This window comes from Aethalodelphis obliquidens, unplaced genomic scaffold (genome assembly GCF_003676395.1).
Source record: "Aethalodelphis obliquidens isolate GAN/ISIS:26980383/991018 unplaced genomic scaffold, ASM367639v1 scaffold15, whole genome shotgun sequence".
NCBI lineage: Eukaryota > Metazoa > Chordata > Mammalia > Artiodactyla > Delphinidae > Aethalodelphis > Aethalodelphis obliquidens.
This window is the reverse complement of record NW_020837959.1, coordinates 21,367,157-21,388,005: the sequence shown is the minus strand read 5'-3', so window position 1 is coordinate 21,388,005 and position 20,849 is coordinate 21,367,157. Positions and strand designations below refer to the sequence as shown.

At 30.6% G+C, this 20,849-nt stretch overlaps 1 pseudogene; it reads left to right on the top strand.

Moving 5' to 3' along the window:
• The first annotated feature begins 410 nt into the window (after positions 1–410).
• LOC113625297 (MOB kinase activator 1A pseudogene) lies at positions 411–1,985 on the top strand (annotated as a pseudogene).
• The last annotated feature ends 18,864 nt before the right edge of the window (positions 1,986–20,849 follow it).

Below are 20,849 nucleotides of genomic sequence, written 5' to 3'. Positions count from 1 at the left end.
TATCACAGATTTCATCAAACAAGAGGAAAAAAGATGACAATAGAAGCAGATCCAAAAGATATCCAGATATTGGAGTTCACAGATAAAATTTTTTTAAGTCAGCATTTAATATGAACAAAGAATAAAATATTATGGTAGAGAATTATAATAGATAAGTGGAAACAAAAAATAATCATAAGCAAATTTTAGAAGTGATTAAATTTAGTAACAAAACTCCAAGTTTGTATTTAGCAATAGATTGTACATACATAAAGAAGGAATGAGATAATTAAGAGATAAGTCAAAAAAGGAAAAAAGATTACAAAAAGACCAGGATAGAAGATTTAGGAAGGATCATAAAAAACATGTGACATATAGTTGAAAGATCTAATAAATGGATAATTGGACTCCAAGAAATGAATGAGAGTGAGATGGAGGTAGGAGAGCAGCACAAAAAGCAATATGTAACAGATAAAAACTGAAGAAGATATCAAGTTACAGACGCAAGAAGCACTTTATATAACAAACAAGAAAAATATAAAGGGAATTATTCCTATGCCTGCATCATAGTAAAACTAAAGAAGTCAAAGATGAAGAGAAAATATTAAAAGCAGTCAAAGAAAGAGCTTTTTTAAAAAAAATAAGAACAAGAATAACAAGTGACTTTATAGGAAAAATAGAAGCCAAAAGAAAGTGACACCTTCAAATTGTGGTTAAAGAAGATAAATTTATGAAAGTAGAATTTTATATTCAGCAAAAATATGCTTTAAAATGGATATACACTCAAAATATCTTATAACACTCTAAAACAGAAAGCATTTACCACCAGCAGGTAGAGAACTAATTAGAAAGGGAAACACACAGGAAGATTCAAAGATGGTAATGTTTTATTTCTTAACTTGGGTCATGAGTATTGAGACATTTGCTCTATTCTCTTGTCATTATGTCATATATATTTTTATGTATGAGATATTTTATATTAAAATCAGAGTGAGCCTGGTCAAATGTGGCTGTTTCTGCATTTAGAGCTGGTGAAGCAGGGAGCAGGCCACAGCAGCCTGCGCCAGTTGGACCCCAGAGGGAAGTAGTTGACAAGTGGGCTTCCACTGGTCATTGAGAATAGTTTGCCCCTCCCGTCCCCTCTAAAGAGAGATGAGTTCCTCTTTAACAGGGATCTTTTTAAACATTCAAAGAAGTATATTCCTGAAGCTTTTCATTATGAGCTCTTTAAAAACTGCAGAGAGAGCACTAGGAAATTGGAATCTGAGACAAGCTGCTATGTTGGGGAAGAGAGAGGGAACCACAAAAATGGATCACAGTTAACATTGTGGCTTTCTTCAACAAGAGTATTACAGAATTCTGTCCCGAAGAAAGTTGTCTGCTCATGTCTGCATGCCCAACATATGAATATAATTTGGCAGGTGACACTAATATTAAAAAGCCAATCAAATACTCTGCTCCAATATACATTGACTACTTGATGACTTTGTTCCTGGTAAGCTGGATGATGAAACATTTTCGTTCTACTATTGGTGTCCTGTTTCCCCAAAACTTTATCTATGGCAAAGACTATTTTAATGTGTCTGTTCAGGGTTTACACCTGTACTTCTCAGCTGCACTTTCATTCTGTAATACAACTGCAGTGTTTATACCTGTATTTATCCGCTGCACTTTCATTTTGTAATGCAACTGTGAGAGGAGACTTAACTCACATTTCCTGTAAACATTTATTTCCTTACTCAGGAGGTCAACCTGATTGATAGGCATAAATTGGCACCAGGAATTAGTTGAGAGGCTTGGATCAAAAGGCAGATAACCACTTCTTCTAGAACATGATTAACACTCTTGCTTCATTTATTACTATTTCTCAAAGCTATTTGTTATAGACTAGTGATTCAAACTTTGACAAAACAGGAAGAAAGACACCCAATGTCTACCTACTGCTAAAATGGCTTCAAAGGTAGGTGAGCCCCATAGCTTTTGAGTGAGAACTTAAGAGCACAACCAATTCTGAGTCACTACTATGTGTGACCACTTCTGCTGTTGTCATGGAATCACTCTTAATTGTAATATGTGATGACTAACCTGTAGTTTATTAGTTTAGTTATTTTTATAAATTGAAGAAAAATGACCCTCTACTTTAGGTAATATCAAAGGATATAAAGAATTACTAGAAATAATTTTAAAAGTTTCCAAAACAAATTTCCTAAAAAAATCCAAATATGTCTTATTTCACTTCTGTTTATGAATATAAAAGGTAACTTTAACTTTCTATAACATTTAGAACATTTGTATCACTTTGGATAACCTTTATTCTCATGTTTATATGCCAGTGTTTTATAGATTAAGAATATATATTTATATTTTTACAAAACCTATGATTTTAATTCAAATCATCACAGGGCATTATGATATAGGAGCAACCAAAATTGTTTCTAAAATGACTTAAATTTTTTAATCTTTATTTGGAATTTTACTAACAAATAAATTGACCTAAATCTTGTATGTATCAGAAATACATTTTAAGGCTTCTAAGGATGATTTTGTAGATTTTCACTTTTAAAAGCTTTATTAATCAATGTTAGTTAAACACATAGTTTTGGTTAAGGAAGAAAAAATCTTCCAAAAATTGTGAAAAACTTAGTTTTCAAAGTCACTTTATATGTTGTTTTTCAAATGTGTTTAAATTTCGGTTTGGAAAATGAAAGAAAGTGCTTAGTATTTTAATTATTTTGTTTTGAGTTCACTTTAAAAATCACTTCTATACTTGTTTTTATATGACTGAGTCTTTAGTTAAGAGTACTGTGGAATGTAACATACTAGGGATGTAATGTACAACATAATAAATATAATTAACACTGCTGTATGTTATATATAAAAGTTGTTAAAATAGTAAATCCTGAAAGTTCTTGTCACAAGGAAAACAATTTTTTTTAATTTCTTTAATTTTGTATCTATATGAAGTAATGCATGTTTGCTAAACTTGTTGTGGTAATCATTTCATGACGTATGTAAGTCAAATCATTATGCTATACATCTTAAACTTATACAGTTCTGTATGTCAATTATATCTCAGTAAAACTGGAAGAAAAGAAAAAGTACTATGGAAATGGATGAGCTTTATTTAAATAAATATAACCTAAGGAAAACTTAAAGAGAACATAATAAAGACCATGAAAGTGAACTAAATTTAAAATATACACACACAAATATTGTTTTAACAGCTCAGTTTAAATATTCCTAATTAAAAGAGTAAAATTATAAGTAATGGGCCAAAAAAAGAGAAAATGAATTAAATCTACAATGTATAGAATTTCATAGGCTTAATGAGCTATATTTAAAACATATTGATAAGTTTTCACATATATCTACATTGTGAACTAAAATTGTTTAGTTTTTTGAGTAAAATCTTTAGATTCCTGAATTTAATAAAAATTCCAGAAGAGGGAGATGTTTACTCTCAAATGAAAAGTTTTTTTCAGTGTGAATGAATTGAATTCTATAAAACAAAGGAAAAAAAGACCTTTATATATCATCTTAAATATATAGGAATTATAGATGGTAAACCTCTGTGGTGGTTAAAAGTTTATCTTACTCTATGATCTATCACAGGTACTTTTGCTATATGAGGTTAAGATTTTTATATCAATTTATTTGTCTTATTTATGTTCCCTAAAACATGTGCTTAATTTTTCAAACATTTAAAAAATATTTTATCAGTCATTTAAAATAGAAATTAGTATTCAACTTTAGGAATAATTCATTAAGATATATTTTCTTACTAATCATGAGATGACTAATGTTTTTGTTAAAATTGTTTAAGAATAATATAGAAACAATTGTCAATATTCTGAAATAATTTTAACTTAATCATGCACTATTTCTAAATATCTATCTATATGTAAGACCAATATACCTTTTTATTTGACTCTTATTTACTGAACAATCTACTAAATAAAAATAATTTCAAATAAATTTTTAAAGTATTTTTATATAAATCATAATAATTCCTAATAAGTAAAGGCAATGAATGATTTTCCATTGTCTTTTCTGATGAGAAGGAATGACAATAGATTTAATACTGTATATTAGTATGCTTAATTATAAAGATATTATCACAGCAAAACACATTTGTTATTTACACAGCTAACTAGCCCATGAGTCTCAATATTGGCAGTCTGGATCTTTCAGGAAGAGCATACATACACAAAACCCTATGTTATTTTGTTTTCCTCTGCAGTTATCTTGACATTAAATTTGTATTTCTACACTCTCCTGTTTCAATTTCTTGTCTCAGTTATTAAGTACAAAGTATGTGAAAAACCAATACTAATTTACATATTATTTTCATCAGTGTATTCTTTTGCCAAATCTTTTTATTTCCCTGAAGCAATATGGACATGTGCCCTACATTTTTCACCAGCTTTATTTGAGTTTCCAGAAGTTACTCTGAGGAATAAGCAGTGCCTCGTTAGCACAGATTTTCATATTGTTTGCATCCACTTTTTCCTCAGCTTGCTATTCCCATTGCTTCAGAACTGTAGGGAAATTATGGGCTGAAATGTCAATGTCAGAATTGTTGAAATACAAATAATATTTTCAGAGAAATACCAAAACTAAACTTACTGATGGTGAACCTAAACTTTTTCTCAAAAAAAGTGTGTTAAGCACTGTGAATCACTGTCAACATTATAGAAATGCTAACACCTGCACCAAATTAAGTGCTAATTGTTTTCTGGAATAATTTCTTGTTAAAGAAAATACAGTACTGATTTAGACATGCTACCCAAATGGGCTTTCTTTGAAGAAAGTTTACACACAGGGTGAAAAAATATTCCTATGGGATTATTTGCTAATTGACTTGTTTTAATAATGAACTTGTGAATTGGGCAGGCTATAGTAAAATATGTGAAAAAATGACAATTCTAAATCTTCATCTCCATCTTATTTTATGCCATATTTTACACTTTTTTCATAATCTACAGGAAAATATATCATCTCTATCCAACCTCATTTTAAATATTCAATATTCCTTCCATATAACCTTCCTTCTAATTGGTTATTACCTTTCCAAAGAAAAGTCTGAGATCCCTCCTTCCTTCTCATTTTGTATTAAGTGTTCCCAGTCATAATCAAAGAATAGTTTTACAATGCCAAGTTGATATCCATATATATTTGAGAATATTTCTGAAAGGAGTATGAGAAAAGAATGCTCAAGATACAGATGCAAAAGTTAAGATGAATTATTTGTCTTCAAAGTGGAAATATCACTCTCATAAAAATCCTTCAAGCACTCTCAAGTGTGTTCAAATTAAAATTCAAATACTTTGGGATGACATTAAGTAATCCTATCACCTGGTCACTAGCTCTTAACCTTTAGTAAGTACTCCGTTACTTCAAATCCAGAAACACCCAAGGACCCAGTCTTGCTTTATTGTGATGCCTTTATGTCTCACACTCTGGCATATCCTGCTACATTTGCAGTTGTGTTTACTGCCTAGAACTGACTGAACCCTAGGATTTTTTCCAGGAAACACATATTCATCCTGTATAAAACTTATATTTTGTGTCTTACTCTCTTGGAAGCTTTTCTTTTCTTTCTCACTCTGTTAATTCCCATACAGTGTGTTTTATAGTGCATTTTACTTACTGTAATCAGAGAACTATAATGTCTCTTATACTGAGACATTTTTTTCCACTAGTTTTCAATACATAGGGCCTGTGCCTCTTTGTATGGTATCTTGGAACTTGCACATAGTATTCACCCAATAAGTAGTTAATTATATTCCAAGTTTATGTTAACCTCCTTACCTTTCATGTTCTCTTATCTTAAAATATCTATGCTTATGATAATTCTTATTTATGTTATATCCATTATTCAATTGCAGGCTCACATTTCCCTCCATCACTGACTACTTCAACTTATTATTCCAGTCATCCTTGATGTTTTTCTACTATATTCTTAGACGTATCTATTTTAAACATTCCAGTGATTAGCATTTATATATTATCTTCTATTGCTTGATGACTCATATTGTCCTTATTATTAGATTTAAGCTCTTCAAATCAGGAACATAGTATTATGCTTATTATGAGTCTCTAATGGTCTCTAGATCAGAACTAGACCCAAAATATGTGCTCAATAAATATTGATGGGTTTATTAAAAAGGGTCAGAGAGAATGAATAGATGATAATACATGACAAGTCATTTTTTAAGATGATTTTTACAGGGGAACAAAATTTCAGCTCTTTTAAAAGTTTCAAATGTTAGGAGACAAAAATAGTGCCCTTGAACATAAGTGATAGACAGCTGGCTGATAATATGATGATGAATCATTTGACGTTCTTTTCAATTTCTTCCTTTACAACTCTTAATAAGAATGTGTGCCATTAATCAACAGCAAAGAGTGCTGCATAGTTTGTGGGTGGATCTCAGAAGTAGCCAGATTTTGTCGGAATATTCAAATGATAATGTTGTCAATCTACTAAAGGTATATTGCCATGTGGATTGTTAGGATTCTTGATCCAGACATGCAGCAAAGGAAGCATAATACATTATAGGTTTCTATGTTCTCTCTGTAAATGTAGTTGTGTGAAGGCAAGACATTTTCTACCCACTGCCTGGAATCTTTTCTCCTAGTGCTTTCACACAAAATAGGCTTCTGTTTGCCAGTGAGATTTAAGCCTCAAGACCACGACATGTTTTTTTCCCAGCAGTGGCTTTTTATTGCAAGCAGAGCTATCAGCAGTGCCAGCCAAGATAATAGCCCCATGCTGAAAGGTTTCTTCATTGCTGGAACAGCTCTCAGGATATGGATTTTTTGAAGGTTGTCAAAGCAGCGTGAATTTCTAAAGAGATTTTTAAATATAATAATAGACATTCTTACGAAAATATGTGTGTTCGTATTTATTGACGCACATTATCATTTTTATGCAAAATATCCCATAAGGAATATAATCTAATTCTACCACCTGGAAATGAAAACATGTTATATGTAATGTGTATACTTATATAACATTCTTTCTCCATATTGTATCATGTTTGTAAACTTTGCTCTAATACAAATAACTCACCCATTATTAAATATTCCTCTGAACTTCTACCTCTTTATTCAAATTTGTAAACATGAATTTTATAAAATCATGGTTTTTAAAGCTATATCTTCCTAATGTAGCTATATTTCATTTTATATTTGAAACATGGGGAGTGTTATATAATTTGTAATATCTAAGATTTAAAAGATTTTTCTGGTATCAAATTCTACGTGTGAGATGTACATCTTGAGATAGAGATAGCAAACTTGGTAATACAACAACTGACTAGAGTGCTTACGATGATACATCTCTACTTTTAAATGGAGGGATGTCTCTTAAGATGGACTTCTGCCTGTATTGTACTATTGATATTATATATCTAGGACATCCCAGACAAAACCACTCTGCTCATAAGCAGAAACATAATACCCCAAATGATGCAGATGTTAAAAAATTCTCAGAAGTCCTGCATACAAATAACTACATTTTATACGAGTGAAATCAAGTGGTTGAGGTAGACTAGAGTGCTATGAAAATAGAAAACAAAGTTCATGTTTTTAAGATTAAGTTGTGATATACCTTTTACATTTTTTTCTTGCTCTGAGTTAAAACAGACGATATTCTATGAAAAACTTTACATTTTTTAGAAGTATCCAATATATACTCCTATTAAGTCTTTTTTATTAAAAAAATGTTATTGTTAGGAAATCAGCTATTACTGCATGGTCCAATTCCTGATGTGAGAGGAATAGAAATAAGAAAAATAAATTACCTTGAAACTCATGTTTTGAATTTTCTTACTCTAAGTTTGCATGGCTATATTACAATATAATATTAATATATAGATATCATATATCCACTACAGTAGCCAGAAAAACACATTAAACTTATCTATGTAATTAAAACATTTTGGGAAGAATTTTGAGGTAGCTCACGATTAGAGGTATTAGCATGACTTTTTCAGTAATCCAATTGAAAGATGATTGCTCCTGACCCAGTACATGGATAATAGAGAAGAGAGAAATAGATAGATAAGTGGACATTTAAAATTAAAACTGAAGAGATGTCATAATTGATAGAATGTAAAACATGAGAAATAGAGGGTCAAAAAAATGATTTGTTAACTGGGTAGAGTAAAACCATTTATAGTACTATGAGATGTGCTTGGGAAAGGCACAAATTTCAGGTCTAAGAGGTCGAATTCAATACTGGAACTATTTGATACAAGCCACATTGATATAAACAACAATTTGTCTTAGGAAAGACAGTTTGCCAAAAGCAAATTAATGTATGCCTTTAAACAGCCTCTGACATCTATTGTAGCAGAGATGTCAACTTGACAACTTGTCAGCATAAAGATTGTAAATAAAGCCATGGGCTTTAAGAAGATTGAAGATGAGTAGAAGGAGAAGAGAAAAAAAAGCTTAGGAAAAACAAGATTTCTAAGAAGACAGAGAGGAGAAGCTAAGTTTAGAGGATAATTAGAACTTCCAGAGGAAAGTAGTGAGTGTATTTTCCCAGAAATTTTGTGGAGCATATTTCAGCAGAGAGAGAAATATGTAACACTTTCCTACAGATCAGGTGCTAGATTTTATGTCTACTAGTTTTTACTGCCAGAAGCTCATTGAAATTTTAGTGGAGGGCACATCTGGAAGGTTGAATAATAAAGAAATGCATAGGATTGAGGCCTATGTGTGTAAGCAGTTCTTTCTGAAAAGTTGTGAAGGGGAAGAATCAGAAAAAAAAACCATGTTACGTGGGAACTATAGCTAAACCGAGATGTTGTGTAAATGGGTTAAGTCATTCAGATGAAATTATGGTTGTGAAAGAGAGAGAAGCTTAGGATATTAATAAGAAAGGAGGCAATAAATAAAGATCTGGTTCTGAGGAGACTGAATAAGAAATGATACCAAGCATAGGAGAAGAGAGTAAGCACAGAAACTAAGAAATGCCAATGTCATTATAGGAAGGAGGGAGGATGAGTGGGTATCCATAGAAGATGTTTGATTATAGGAAGTATTAGGAGTTTAACTCTATTATCTGTTTAATTCTGTGTGAAGTTTTTTTTAATTCTGTGTGAAATTTGTTTTTACCCAAACAACATATTCTATTTTATTATGGAAACGGATTGTCAGGATTACTGAAATGTAGTCAACCCTGCATACCTGATGGATCTGAGATTCAACCAACCACAAATCAAAAATATTTTTAAAAATTCCCAAAAGCTCCAAAAAGCAAAATGTGAATTTTCCATGTTCTGGCTATTATTTATATAACATTTACATTCTATTTACACTACTTATATAACATTTACATTGTATTTGTTATTACAAGCAATCTAGAGATAACTTAAAGTATATGACTGGAAGTATATGACTGGAGGATGTGCATAGGTTGTATGCAAGTATCAATACTATGCCATTTTACATAAGGAAATTGAGCACCCATTGATTTTGTTATCCAAGGGAAAGTCCTGGAACCAATTCCCTTGGGATACTGAGGGATGACTGTATTTCATCTTCTCCAATTAAAAGTTTGATATTTTCTGTTATACTAATTTTCTTTAATTTTTTCTTTTCTTCATTTTGCCAATTATTCTTTCCAGAGATATGTGTCATTCATTAATGAAGTTTAGTATATATTGAAACCTATTTCCTTTCACCTATTTTTTTTTAATTTACCATGTAATTTTTTAATTTTTAAAATCATAAGTTATTCCAGTGACAGTATCAAGTAACTTTTCCTATGAAAGATAAAGAAATAGATATGCTCAAGTCTTTTTAACCATTTTTATTTTGTATCGTTCCCTGGAATTTTATATTCTGGTTATTATCAAATTTTATATTTTTATTCAATACTCAAGAATATAATTTCTATTTACATTCAACATGTAATCTATATTACAAACATCTATACAATGTAGTGTAAATTTTTTATATTTGAGATTTTTAAATATATATTCTATTATTCCAAATTGTTATTTTGAGATGAAAAACAATAACTTACTACCAAAAGTTAAGAAATATTAATATCAGTTGTATTTACATAAATTAACCTTGAATAAATAATGTTAAGTGGAATATGCTAGACATAAAAGGATGCAGTTTATTTGATTCCATTTATATGAAATAGCCACAAATGGTAAATCCCTAGAGACAGAAACAGATTAATGTTTACCAGGGTCTAGGAGGCAGATAACATTTGGGAAGTGACTGGTAACGGATATGAGGTTTCCTCATGAGGTGATAAAAATGTTCCAAAAATAGTGATGATGGTTGCATAACTCTGTGACTATGCTAAAAACCACAGAGTTGTACACTTTGAAAGGATGAAAGGGAGGTATATGAATTATACTCAATAAAGAAAGTTGTTTTAAACAATGTAGAAAACATTACAGGTAAGGTTGTAGGATCCTTTGTAGATACCATCAGTCCCTTTCCTTTTCCTTCCTCTACAGTTTATTTTTTTTTTAATTCTTAAGCTTCATAATAGTTATGTGTAACTATATATACTATTATTTTGTGTTTTTGTTTAGTTCACAAGTCAGTTTTCTTTATCAAGTTTCATTATTCTATTTTTTTCTCCCCTGCTATCATGTTGGGCTAAACAGTTTTCTGTGTAAAGATTTTTCTTTTTCTAGTTTTGAGCCCTATTCTATTTCTACTGCTAATTACCATAATTTTCCTAAATATTTTAAATTATATTCAATATCTCAATTTCCTTTTAAATGATGCAATACTGTTTAAACTCTTTAAATTGCCTTGGGGCAATGTCTCTTTTCAGTGTTTCATATTATATTTATTTTGTTATATCCAACTTGTTTCTATAGCAGAAAAATAGGTATATATTTTTTTCATTAATTTACTCCTTAGGTTACCAAAACGTTGTATCTTTGTGGTTGTTCAAAGTTATTGTTTCTTTTATCCCAGTTCTGCCTATGGGGTTCAGATGATTTGTTGTTATTTTTTTCTGTTCAAAAATATCCTTTAATTTTATCTTAATTGAAGACTTTTGTGGGAGAAACTCTCTTCATCTACCTATCACCTATCTATCTATCTATCTATCTGTCATCTACATTGCTATGCTTCATAAATTACATTTTAACTAGGTACCAAATTCCAAGTTACAATTATTTTCCTCAGAAATGTAAATGTATTATTCTAATTTATGATAAGAAGTTACCTGTCAGCCAGGTTATATGAAATGTTTCTCTATGGTAATATGTGTTTGATCTATTGCAGTTTCTTTAATTTTTGTTTTTTCTTTGAGAATATGTGATATCACCATTATAAGTCTAGCATTATTTTCCTTCTCATCCTACTCCTTAGTCTTTGTGATTTTTTTCAATCCATGCATTTATGTACTTTTAAAAAGTTCTCTAAAATACTCTAATAAGAATTTCAAATAATGCCTCTCCCTCATTAATTACCCTGTTTTTCTGGAATTCTCATTAGGTATATTGTGAAATTTCTCATTCTAGCTTTAATATTTTATAATTTCTTAATCATAATCTGTATCTTTTTACCCCACTGTTGCTATACACTGTGCTGCTCTGTCTACTTAGAGCTTTATTTTTCTACATTATTTCAGTTACATAATTTCCTTTTTTATATATTTCCATTTTTTCTAACTTCCTTACAGGACCATTTTTTCCTAACTTCCTTTTCAAACAGGGCCACTTCTGCTCTTTACTACTCCTAATACTGATAGTATTGTGACTTTTTAGTTTCTACACAACTTAATTAACATTCCTCCATCATTGTAAGAGCTTTTTACTGTATCAATTATTTTCTTTTATTGAATTTCTTATATGATGAAGTATGTATTTCTTTGAATTTTGTAGAGAAACAAAAATACATTTGTTATGAGAATACATAACAATGAACATTTGTATTCTTTTGCTAATTATGTACATTTTGCTAATTATGTACATTTTTTTCAACTGTAATATTTCTTTCAACTACAACAAAATACTTTCTCACTTTTTTTAAGCCACTCACTCATTTTGTAAAAAATGGGTATCCCCAGATCTGCTTCTTGCTTAATAACATCTTTTATCATCTAACATAACTATAGATTAGTACTCTCAGGTCTTCATGCAGAAGGCTCATTAAAGTGTAGACTTTCCTGATATCTGTTATTACCATAAATAATTCATGAAATACTCCAAACTTCAGACCATCTCATTTACACAATATCAGAAAATGGGGAACTTTCCTACTTGGTGATTTCACATTCAGAATATGACACAACCTCATGTATTCACTCCATATCAAAATTATACTTCTTGAAAGTATAATTCCGGAATGGATGCACCAAAAGATATCAGTGTGAATGTGTGGGATAAATTAGAAAAAAGAGTGATCAAACCTTCCCCACCTTTAGTTGGATATTCATAGTGGTGGGTGAATGGGAATATTTATTACAGCTAATCTTTCTAGCCAACACTTTGCATTTTAATTTTTATCACTTTATTACCATCAATTGGTCCTTATGAGTAACAGATTACTGAATAAAATTTCTTATTTCAGAAGTTAGTGAATATTGTGTCACTGTCTTTATATTCTAAATATTTAGGTATTGGCAGATGAATCCTGATTTCATTTGTATAAAATCTAACTTAGAACTCTTCTATCATATGGTTTCTTTTTGATATGCTTTTGCTATATATAATTTTGTTGTAATTTTGTTATATATTTTGACAGGAGTTGCATTTCTAACAATACTTCCTTCTTAAGGCCCATATGGCTTATTGCCTTTCTTAGGATGTACTATGCAAGCTGCAAAAGTGTGCTTCAGAAAATGAGATTTTGATATATCCGCAAATTACATTAGTTGTGTTCCCTGTTAAGGACAGCTAAGAATTCCTGAAAAGATTATTACTTGGGTCACTTGTGTCTTCTAAACACAAAAAAGTTTTAATGTTCACAATGAAGATAGATTATTTTCCCCAAAGTACCATTTTTACAGTTGCAATGCCTTTTAGTTCTTAAACCAGGAAATTAAAGCTACCTAGCTGAACAAAATTAAAGCATTTTCTTTGTAATTATTATGCCTTAAATTATTTCATATAAAAATTAAAATATGATTAAATACAACTACTACTTCAATATACAACTAAAGGAAACATGTAATTCTGCTAAATCTTTGTAGTTATTCTTCTTTAACAAACTTTATATAATTTCACTTAAGCTAAAATGCCTATGGATATCTTTCAGAACATAGTGATCAAGAAAGAGATCATAGAAACATCAAGAAAGCAATGCCCATGTACAAGTGCAGTTTTTTACTCTGAAGGATGTATTCCAAGAAATGGAATTGTTGGAACAAAGTGTAAATGTATTTTTAATTTTTGTAGAGGTTGCCATATGGCTTTCTAAGATTTTTTTTTAACAATTCACATCTCTACAAGCAACGTAGGAGAGTACTTTTTGCCTACATTCCTGCTGACAATAGTTGTTATCACTCATCTTAATTTTGTCAAGTGTGATAGGTATAAAGTGATAGTTTATGCTTATTTTAACTTGCATTTCTCTTACCAGGAATGCATTTCAACATCTTTTCACATTTGAATTTGAGTTTGAATTTGTCGGTCATTCGGATTTGCTATAATGTGACTTGTATTTTCACATTCCTGCCAATTTTCCTATTACAGGTTCTGCCTTGTTCTTGTGACACACCTTGTCTTTTTATTGCAAATGTTTTTCTTAAAGTAAATCTTTTGTTAATCTGCTCATTTTAGTTACTATCATGATATTTTTCTTTAACAAAAAAGTCTTCATTTTAATTTATGTCAATTATATTTTTTCAGTTAAGAGTGTATTTCCTCCTCTAAGATTGTACATGCATGCTAAGGGATTTTTTGGCTGGCTTTGTATTTAAAACACCTATAATTTATTTTTGTATTTTAAGATGTACAACCAAATTTATACCATTAATTTTATTAAAAATTGCTTCATTTTTCTTGCACCACTTGCAGTTGGTGTTACTTCTTAAAACATTTAGTAGAATTATCTGCTTCTGAAGATATTATTTGGGGGCATATTTTTAACTAAAAATTCAACTTTCCTAATATTTATAGGGCTTTTCCAAATATATATTTCATATTGAGAAACTTGTGATAGTATTTACTTTTCTTGGAATCAATGCCTTTTAACTTAACTGTCAAATTTATGTGTTTAGAATTGTTTGTAGCAATAATATAATATAATCCTTTTTATGTTTGTATGGTCCTAAAGCCGTCCTTTACTTTATTCCTAGTGTTAGTAATTTCTGCCTTCTTTTCTTTACTATTAGTCTTCTTAGAGGTTTGCCAACTTTATTGACTTTTTCAAAAACCAGCTCTCTTTTTCATTTTCCTTTTCTGTGTTTATTTTCTATAATCGATTTCATTAAGTTCTGCTTTTGTTTTTATTATTTTCTTAGTTCTAGCTGCTTTGCATTTTTTGGTTTTTTCTTGCTTTTGAAGTGGGAATTTAGATTGTTGATATAATACTTATTTTTTCCTAATCCAAGTCTTTAGTGACACAAAGTTCCCTCTAAACATTGCTTTAACAATAACCCATAGACTTTGGTAATTTAAAAAAATTTATTTATTTTATTTATTTTTATTTTTGGCTGCCTTGGGTCTTCATTGCTGCACGTGGGCTTTCTCTAGTTGCGGTGCGCGGGCTTCTCATTGCGGTGGCTTCTCTTGTTGTGGAGCACAGGCTCTAGGCGTTTGGGCTTCAGTAGCTGTGGCACATGGGCTCAGCAGTTGTGGCTCGCAGGATCTAGAGCACAGGCTCAGTAGTTGTGGCGCACAGGCTTAGTTCTGCGACGTGTGGGATCTTCCTAGACCAGGGCTTGAACCTGTGTCCCCTGCATTGGCAGGTGGATTCTTAACCACTATGGCACCAGGGAAGCCCAGCCTTTGGTATTTTTTATGCTTATTTTCATTCAGTTCAATGTCTTGTTTGATTTCTTTGAAACTTCCTCTTTGACCAATAGATTATTACTAGTTGGCAATTATAAATGTAGATGCTATAAACATTCTTATTGAAGTTGTGTGCACATAGGTTTTCAACTCATTTGTGTAAATACCCAAGAGCATGCTTCCTTGATCGTATTGTATGACTATGTTTTGCTTTGTAAAAAACCATGGAAACATCTTCCAAAGTGGCTGTACTATTTTGCACTCCCACCAGCAATCTATCAGAGTTTCTGTTGCTCCATATGCTTATCAGTGTTGGGTTTTGCTAATGTTTTGGATTTTAGCCATTCTGATAGGTATATAGTGGTATCTCATTCTAATTTGCAATTCCTTAATGTCATATGATATTGAAAATTTTTGTATGATTTTTTGTAATCTGTCTTCTTTGGTTCAGATATTTTACCCATTTTTAAATTGGATTATTTTCTTAATTTGAAGCTTTAAGCATTCTTTACATATTTTGATCAACAGTGTTTATCAAATATGATTTTTTCCAAATATTTTATCTCAGTCTGTGTTTTATTATTTTATTCTATGGACAATGTCTGTTGGAGAACAGAAGATTTTAACTTTAATAAAGTCTCATCAATTTTTCTTTCATAGATTATGCTTTTGATGTTTTATCTAAAAAGTTATCATCATAACCAAGGTCTAGATTTTCTCCTACGTTATATTCTAGGATTTTTATAGTTTTGTGCTTTAAAAATTAGTGGCAAATTTTAGGAAACATGTAAAGTTTGTGTCCAGGTTTATTTTTTTGGCCTTTCCCCAACTGTTCCAGCACCATTTGATGAAAGGACTATCTTTTCTCCATCGGTTTGCCTTTGCTCCTTTCTGAAAGATCAGTTTATTATTTGGGTGTGGGTCTATTTCTGGCTCTCTTTTCTGTTCCATTCATCTATTCACTTTTTTTTTTCTTTCCTGTAGCACACTGCCTACCTCACTGTAGTTTGAAGTCAGAAAGTGTCAGTTCTCCAACTTTGAATTTCTTAAACATTATGATGGCTATTCTGCTCTTGCTTTTGAAATAAACTTTAAAATCAGTGCATTGATATTCATAAAGTAACTTTCTCAGATTTGGATTAGCAGTCCAACTTTACCCTGAGAACCTGGTATGGCTCCTGAAGTTAAAACCCACAAAGGCCTTCCTTAGAGTTTTTAACTCTCACATTAGTCTACACGAAGTCTTTGGTAATTCATTAAGTACAGCTTCAAGTGTTCCTTCCACACTAGTTTCAGATGCAGGTTTTGGCTCCAGGTATGCTGTGATTCTGTGTGTCTGCCTGTCTGTCCAGTTTTCAGGGCAACTGTTTGCCTGTGACCTTAATTATTGATGGATTTTAAAAGAGCTGTTGGTTTTCACTTTGTTCAGTATTTTTTTTTTCATGTGACGATGAGGGTGATTGCTTCCAGGCTCTTTAGATGTTGTATTGGAAAGCAGAAGTCCCATGTGACCATGTTATTTTACTTTCTATTTAAAGAAAAAGATCTTTCTCCTGTTTCATAAAATATACCCTACAACTATTATTTGTACATTGAGTTTATGAGAAAAATACTTTGGTTTTAAGTTAATAACTCTCCTCAGTTCAGTTTTTTCTTCATTGTGTTCAGTATATTTTTATTCTCTTGGAAAATGTCCAGTCTCACTTAGCAATTCATCCTTTTAATCATTTATAATCCATTCCTAAATTATTTTTAGACAGATTTAAATGGAAGCATCCTTAATATTACATGTTTCTAAAAAAAAAGTATGATAATTCCTGAAATTCAACTGTTGGCTGTATAAAAATATAATTTATGGAATGATCTAAATCAGGGATTTACAAGCCATAGCCCATGAGTCAAATCTGGTCTACCACCTGTTTTTATAAATAAAACGTTATTGGAATACAGCCACCTTATCTGTTTATAATTTTCTATGGCTGCTTCCACATTATGGCATTATTGCTTCTGTTGTAACAGAAGCCAACTATCCCCAAAAGCCTAAATTATTTACTGTCTGTCCCTTTAAAGATAAAGTTTGCTGATCCCTGATATAAATAATAATAATCATTGATCATGGAAAGTTTGCCAAAAAAACAAATTGAAATGAAAAGCATATCGTTTTAAACAGAGCTGTCACTTCAAATTTTGTTATACCAGTATTATTCAATCTTCTATAGAATATAATTCTTGGCCTGATTTAAAAATTATGCTAAAGCAAACTAAATATTAAAATAAAATGTTACTAATTCAAAATTAAACATTTTATTTATTCCTTATTGTGATATAATTGACATATAACATTATATTAGTTTTAGGTATACAACATAATGATTTTATATTTGTATATATTGCTAAACACTCACCACCATAATTCTAGTGAACATTTATCACCATAGAGAGTTACAAATTATTTTTTTCTTGTGATAAGAACCTTTACTGTCTATTCTCTTAGCAACTTTCAAATATACAATAATGTATTATTAACTATAGTCACCACGCTGTATATTACACCTTCATGATTTAATTATTCTGTAACTAGAAGTTTGTATTTTTTGACCACCATAAAATAAATTATAAACATGAAGTTTTAAAAAATATTGTTGAAATTCTCAAAATGTAAATATTTTGTATGTAATTGTCAGAAATTCAGCTACAGTTTCTTCATTTATTTACATCTGCCAAATTTGCTAAAAATGACTAATGTAATGGTTTATAATTTATATCACAGATGCTGAATTTTTTTATATCACAGATGCTTTTATTCAATGAATAAAAGATGGAGCAAATTAATGACACAAAGACAACTTGAATTGCCACTTTGACAATGAAATATGGCAGGCAATATATAGAAAAAGTGGCACATTTTCACTTTTAATGTAAATAAAATCGAGAACACTAAAATTAAGAGGTAAAGATCCAAAAGGCAAGTAGACGTGCCAGAAACAAACAGCTTTATTAATGAAGTGACATTGTGTTTCCTCATTCCAGAATGTCTAGAATGACACGTGGCCTTTGAGTTCCCTAATTGATCACATTGCTCTGGAAACACCTTAAGAACTTGAAAATAAAGAAAATCCTGGATACAAGTTAATAAATATTAACTAGATATTATGTGTCTGACTTGAGAAAAAAATACAGTTACAGATAAATTTTCTTGGCCGACAAAAGAAAAACAGGCCATTATTGGAACAGACACATGCTTTCAGGAAGATTGTGTTAAAATTTGTTTCTTGAATAAAGTGAAATTTAAGTAAAATTTTGAAAATGTGCAATACAGAGTTGAGCATTGTAAATATTTAATAGGAAAGACAAAGTGTGCTTAAGTGATGACATTTATTGAGTTGAAACTAGTGATATGGCCAGAAAAAGGTAAAAAATGTGAGTATTTTAGTAAAGAATGGGGAAAAGAGCCTTTCTGGTCTTTGGTTAAAAGTTGTAATTTCATGTAAGAGGCAATTAAAGACCATGAGAGATTTCAGAAAAGTGAATGTCTTGACATAATCAAAATGTCACTTCAGGAATATCATTCTTCTTCTTTTTTAGTACATTTGGGAAATAGAAAAGAATAGAGACAGGATAATTATGCTTCAGATAACTAAAACATTAGGATAAAAATTTTAATATACCTGGACTAATATTGATGATTAATTCAGAGGAATGAGGTATAGAAGACATCCTGTGGCAAATGTGACATGAAAAGATATTAAGGTAGCAAGATGCACGGATGCAAATTCCTCTCCAGGATACTATGTCTGAGAGACTCATTAAAAGAAGAGATAGGTATACTTCTCCTATACTCAGAGATGTAACATGATGGGTAGGAAACATGGTGCCAATTTCAAAGGCTGGAATTTCAGGTGTCTTTAAATGGTTATAACATATTGGCTAATATAAGCAAGCGATATTTCAAAAGAATATAGAAAAAAATAAATGATTCCAAAATGAAATCAATTAATAGATGATATATATAAATAGCTACATTCTCCTTGTCCCTTACAGCTCATGAAAATCTGCAGCTTCTCTTGGAAAGCCCAGCCTCATACTCTCATCAAGTTACTCAGCATCAGAGGAATTTTATTGGGATGACACCTGCCCATTAACAGCTGCATCCACAGCTAATGAGAAATCTGAACCCCTGAGAATTACCTCTTGGCATAGTGCAGATGCTCATAAACTTTTGCAAAATAAGACTGCAGTAGTTAAGGACAGTGGCAGCATGAGGAGGATGTTTTACCTCTAGAGCATTTAGTATGTTCTCTTCTTAGGAAGGACTATGCCCTCTCGTCCTTTGCGGAGGCTTTTACGTAACAACTCACCTGCTAAGTAAGGGAGCCTCTCCATTGGCTTCACAGAGAAGTATTTTTACTACACACTTTATAATATAAATAATTGACAAATCCTTAATCAAGTTCTTAGTTCAGTGGAATAAATACAGCCATTGAAATTCCAGTAAGGCCTAACCCACGTCACCTAAAAGAGTTTACATAAAGGTTTAAAACCAAATATTGGTAGTGAAAAACAAAATTTTTCTTGGCATGCCTCCTTCATATAGACTTTGAAAAAGTCAACATTTATAAATAATTAGTTGATAAATTTGGAGTCTTAATACCTTCTCCATCCATTTCTGTTAGAAACACAACTAAAAAATTTAGATAATTCTGGGGTAACTAAATACATAAAACAATAATTACATAATATTTACTTTAAATATCAGAGTAAAAAATTTTTTTAAAGCTTGACTTAATTGGGAGGGGAGGATTTTTTAAATTAAGATGTAATCTTTAAAATCATACAAGGATTATTAAAATCAGTATAATTTTTAGCCCTGCTAATCATGTAAAATATATGAGCTTTTTGTCTGTTTTCTGTACAGAAAATGGAGTGCTTTAATCAGGAATAATGCCACAGATATTCCTGGAATAAAATATAAAAGAGAGAATATATTTTTATTGCAATAGCCTCTTCTACTTGGCTCAGCTGTTTTAAAACACATTGGATTTTAGAGCTTTTTTATTATTTAGGCTGACTGAAGTTTAATTCACATTAGTTTTATGTTCTTGTAGGAAAGAGTGGTTATTTTGTGACCAAGGAATCCATTTATTACTGATTCTAACATTGATTTACTATGTGCCCTTGAACAAGGCAATTAACTTCTTTTTGACTCTATTTCTTAATTTATAAAGTGCAGGTGCCACTGTTATGCAGACATGGTGGAATAAATTTTAAATTTCCAATGAAGAAGAAGCTATGGAACATAGGGTATAATGTGATGGAAATCTTGTCAGCTGTTTTAAACTGCTAACATTTAAATTCTATGGGAGCTACTTAAGCTAGCCAAATTTCCCAGTCTATATAATGGTGAAAATCAAGTGGTAGAGAATTGAAGAGAGGCAATATATCTAATTTTATTTTCAAACAAGGAAAAATGTCATTTTACATATGAATAAAGTAATGTTTCACCAGCATCAGCTGGCTTCCACAGAGCAATAAGGACAAGATATAATACCAATCAGAATAAAAAATGGAAATTATTAGAAAAATTATTTTAAAATTATATAAAAATTATTAGAAATAATTTTTACTTCCTTATCATAGAAATCTATGAAAAAATAATACTGCTAGTTTTCAGCTTTATAGAAGATTTTCAACATTAAATGTAATTTGAATTGTTTTGCATAAAAATATCTTCTTCAATAATGATTCAGATACCTGAAATTATAATATTAGAAAGTTATTTTCTTTTCAGATATGAAACTTTTACTCAATAATATGAAAAAGTTTCCCCAATCAACACAACTGAAATCCTGAATTAAACATGACAAACATCTTCTAGTTTACCTATAGGTACAAACAAATCACCAGGAGGATAATGGAATC